A 4,879-nucleotide genomic window follows, 5' to 3' on the forward strand; every position below is an offset into this window, starting at 1 on the left:
GGGAGATCTGAGAACAATAAAAGAGAATTAATTAAGCCAATAGGGTTTGGAGGACCGGGCTGAGCCAGGGTGAAACAGGGCAGTCGCCCACCACCACCACCACCATCCACCCCGGCCTCAGAGCTCCCAACTGTCTCTGCCTCCTGATTAACTGGCAAAGATTTAACCGGACAGAAAATGGAGAAAAGACACAAATAAACTGGTGTGAACGAGGAGAGGGTACAGCTATTGCCACAGAAATAGAAAAAACTCAAGAGAGGACTGGACAGATTCCTGGACACAGACAGACTGAGCCTATCCCAGGAAGGAACTGAGAACTGAGCAGAGCAGTAAGAAAGACTGGCAAAGAAATCTCCCGATGGCGGGTGTGGCGGGGTCCAGAGCAGGGGTCTCTGTTAAGACAAGCCAGACCCGGAACTCCTCTGACAAGAAGGCACAGGTCAGGCCAGATGGGGAACCCCAGGGAAGAATGAACTACCATGCATCGTTAAATCCCAATAGATATTGACCGAGCCTAGCAAAACAGACGTGTACTAAGTTGAACATGCACGGGGCAGGCAAGATGGTTCAGCAGGTAATACCCAGGACAGCCTGGGCTCCATGCCCAGGCCGCATATGGTAGAAAGAGAGAATAGCCTCCCACAAGTTGCCCTCTGACCTCCACATGCGTGCTGTGCCCTCCCCCCCTACCCCCTGCACACATACATAGACAGAGAGAAACAGAGAGGAATGAACAAGTAAATGCAATAGTAATGAATAAAATATCTGTAGGAAGAAGAGATTTTAACAACAAAGGAGTTTTAAAAAAAAATAGTTCCTCCTGTCTCGCTGGACCAGTGAGCAGAGATGGCCTCAGCATATAAAATGATGCCGGTGAGTTTGCGGACCTGTTCGCGCCTCGGAAATGCTCCACGAACAGCCGCATCATGCTGCCAAGGACCACGAGTCCATCCAGAGGAACGTGGCCGAGGTTGACAGGAGCACAGGCCAGTTTAATGGCCACTTTAAACTCTACAGCATCTGCGGGGCCATTCGCAGGATGGGCCAGTCCGATGATTCTATTCTCCGACTGGCTAAGGCTGATGAAATTGTCTCGAAGGACTTCTGGGCAGAAGAAATCGGGAATACTTTAGAAATAAAGGTGATAAGTACCTGTGACTGCTCTTTAAAAAAAAAAAAAAGTCCCACTGATCAGCGTAATTGGCGAAACGGAAGAGGCGAAAAATCTGTACTACACCTTAATGAGTAAGAAATGCAAGCTGGGATCTCCTGAGCAACCTTTAAAGAGGGTAAGAGGACATTAGCTTACAAGGAAGTGGAGAAACATGGAGGGGTTCTGGAAACTGAAAGAACCTACAAGAAATGATGATTCAACTGGGTGGTTCTACACAGATACAAACCTAAACGCATCAGCTGCTACAAGAACAGCATAAAGGCCATGAACCTGAAACACCCCGCCCCCAAAGAAACCTCAGTCAGAAAAGACGTGGCTGCAAGTTGAATATCCAATCTCTAAAAGGCCAAGACAGGGGTTGGGGATTTAGCTCAGTGGTAGAGCACTTGCCTAGCAAGCGCAAAGCCCTGGGTTCGGTCCCCAGCTCCGAAAAAAAGAAAAAAAAAAAAAAGGCCAAGACAGCCCCATAGTGTGAGCATCTGAACTCCTCGGAACTAATGCGGTCCCCTTTCATTTCTGTGGCTGGGATAAAATGTCCTGACAAGAAAAAAAAAAAAAAAAAAAAAAAACTGTGGGGAAGTTTTAGCTCCTAATCCCAGGTCACAGTCCATCACCGCAGAGAAGTCGCCATAGCAGCTCCTTAGAGCACCTGGTCATAGTGCATCTCCATGCACATGCGTAGTACTCAGCCCACCTATTCTAGGCACATACAGTGTGGGGGAGGGGCGCCCACACCAGGGAACGATGCCACCACATCAGGCTGGATCTTCCAACATGGTGATCACGACAGTCCCCACAGGCCAACCCGATCATCGCAGTCACTCCAGACTCTCTTCCCTGGTGATCCTAGGCTGTGTGAGGTTGACAATTAAGACCAAGCAGCCACCTACCTGTAGCTCTAGCTACAATAACCCATGTCTGTAACCACGGCACTCCGGTGGCAAAATAGGAGGCAGAGACAGGAGATGCCTGGAAGCTCTCAGTTCATGGATGCACATATATGAGACCAGAGATCAACATCAGGTGTCATGTACCATCCCTGTCCACCTTATTGTTGGAGACAGTCTCTCACTGAACCTGGAAACTCCAGGGATCTGCCTGTCTCTGCATCCCTCACGCACAGATTTTTACGTGGGTGTAATGGGATTTTTCTTGACGCACCGGCTCCCAAATAATGACACAGAGACCTATTATTATTATTATTATTATTATTATTATTATTATTATAAGCTTTGACGCTATAGCTGGGAAAATTCTCAACTATTCTAATCCGACAAGAATGGTGGCCTGGCCTACATCCAGACACCGGACCCATTATCTCTCAGTCTCTGTCCCTACAACCGCTTCTTCTAGTGTCTCCGGCTGGCAACTCCTGGAGCCTGACTCTTCCCCAGAGTTCCTCGCTCTGCCTGAAGCCCCACCTTTTCTCTCCTCCTTGCTATTGGCCATCAGATTTTTACTAAACCAATCGGAAGATATTGAGGGAGTATTTACAAAATACCCAAGCAGAGGAGGCAATAAAAATAACAGTATCGAAATCCGGTCTGCACCCAATTCTCTGCCAGCCCAGAAATCTGAATACTGCAAAGGCAATCTTTACACAGTGCACAAAAAGATTACCCCGACGAGGATGGCTGTGGAAATCTGAACTCAGGTCACTATGTTTGTGCAGCAAGTCGGTTACTGACTTAGCCATCTCTCCTGCCTCACCCTCTGTGTTGTTTTTAAAATTATAGATTCAAATGTGGGTCAGAGATTAGGATTCAGGTCAGACCCGACACGCATTTAAGAACTCTTTAACCACGTACTGGAGCCACACTTACTTCTTGTTGTTGTTTGTTTGTTTGTCTTGCCCTGGCTGTCCTGGAATTCCGTCTGTAGACCAGGCTGACGTCAAACTCAGAGATCCACCTGCCTCTGCCGCCTGAGTGCTGGGATCAAAGGCGTGTGTCACCGCTGCCCTGTGCAAGGAAGATAGCTACTACAGAGGACAAGGGGCTGGATTTCCTGACTCAGTAGCCATCCTACCACAACAAATATCAGGTGTCCATGCCTGGGCCATGCATTCATACGGTCACCTTTATCATGGATTTTCTTAATTACATTGAACTAGGCCCTGGAGATACACAGCAGCAACACGCCAAGCCCAGTAAAATGTAAGCATTCACACTCTTCCATTATAAGAAAGACTTAATATACTTCTAAAGAGCCCGTGATTCCAATACACAATTTTTAAAAGCCCTTGAAGTTAGCATAAAGGGCCTGGAAAGATGGCTTATGACCAGCCGCAACTGAAGTTCCAGGGGATCCAGCGATCTCCTCTACTCTTGAGGCCACTGCATTACCTAAGGCGCATATGCAGACATGCAGGCCCAACGCTCACAAACACAACACTTAAAAAATAATTAATTTAATTTAAAAATTCACCTGAAGTTGTTATTGAATTGCTACTTATCAAAGCAGGTGTAAACACTGATGCGGCAGTATTTAGAGTTAACACACAGAACAAGGCACACATTGGCTCAGAAAGACTCAGTTCATGAACTCGGGATCGAGCTCGCAAAGGTAAGAAGAAACTACAGAATAAGGGGAAACAGCGTAGCAACGTTATGTGTGAGCGCACAACTGTAATTCTGTCACTCAGGAAGCTGAGGCAGGAGGACCCGCACAATTTCAGGACCAGCCTGGGCTACATTGAGACCAGGTCTCATAAGCAGAACACCAAAGAAAAGAGATAATAAAGACACCAGATGAAACCAATAAACAAAATCAGGAAAACAAAACGGCCCTCTAGGGAGAACAATACAGACTGAGGTACAAGATAAACTGTCTGAAAGCAGAAAGCAGAGAAAGAAGGAAGAGTTCAGCTGCAGCATACCGAAACTGGTGGAAACCAGCCAATTCAGAGCTGCAGGGAAGCTGCTAGGGGCTGGGGAGATAGATGCTTAGTGGGTAAAATGCTTGCTACTCAAGTCAGAGGATCTGAGTTCGAATCCCTAGGGCCGACATAAAGCTGGGCCTCACAGCACACATCTGTAACTCAGTGCTTGTCCAGCACATGGGTGGCAAACACAGGAGCAATCCCAGAGGCTTGAGGACCAGCTAGTCTGGTGCATGTAGCACATCGTCGAACAACAGAGACCTGCCTTAACCTGGAAGACCACCATCTGAGGATGCCCTGTAACCTACACATGCTCACACAGGCACACACGAACAAGCAGGCACAGACACAAGCACAGGCCTGCTCACATGTGCACATACATACACATACACACCCGCTCACACATGTACGCACATGCACACACATGTGTCTGCACAACACACAGATACAAGCACATGCCTGCCCATATACACACACACGCACATGCACACACACCTGTTCACACATGCATACACACATACACACGTGTCTTCATAACACACAGACACAAGCACATGTCTGCTCACACATGCATGCACATACACACATATGTGTCTGCACAACACACACACACAGATACAAGCACAGACACAAGTACACGCCTGCTCACACATGCACATTCACACACTCACACATTCACATACATGCATCTGCACACGTATGTGACTACCTTCAAACCCTTAGACACATACACACATACAAAAGGCAACCAACAGCATCACATGCTTAGATTAAACAATGGTCTCAAACCGGCCACCTGAGCCTCTATCTTGAGAAACTGGGGA

The 4,879-nt window shown here is 47.4% G+C and overlaps 1 pseudogene; it reads left to right on the forward strand.

The window, feature by feature from the left end:
• Nucleotides 1-358: 358 nt before the first annotated feature.
• Nucleotides 359-2,557, forward strand: Rps21-ps4 (ribosomal protein S21, pseudogene 4; annotated as a pseudogene).
• The last annotated feature ends 2,322 nt before the right edge of the window (nucleotides 2,558-4,879 follow it).

The sequence above is a fragment of the Rattus norvegicus genome, chromosome 6 (genome assembly GCF_036323735.1).
Source record: "Rattus norvegicus strain BN/NHsdMcwi chromosome 6, GRCr8, whole genome shotgun sequence".
In the NCBI taxonomy this organism is placed as follows: domain Eukaryota; kingdom Metazoa; phylum Chordata; class Mammalia; order Rodentia; family Muridae; genus Rattus; species Rattus norvegicus.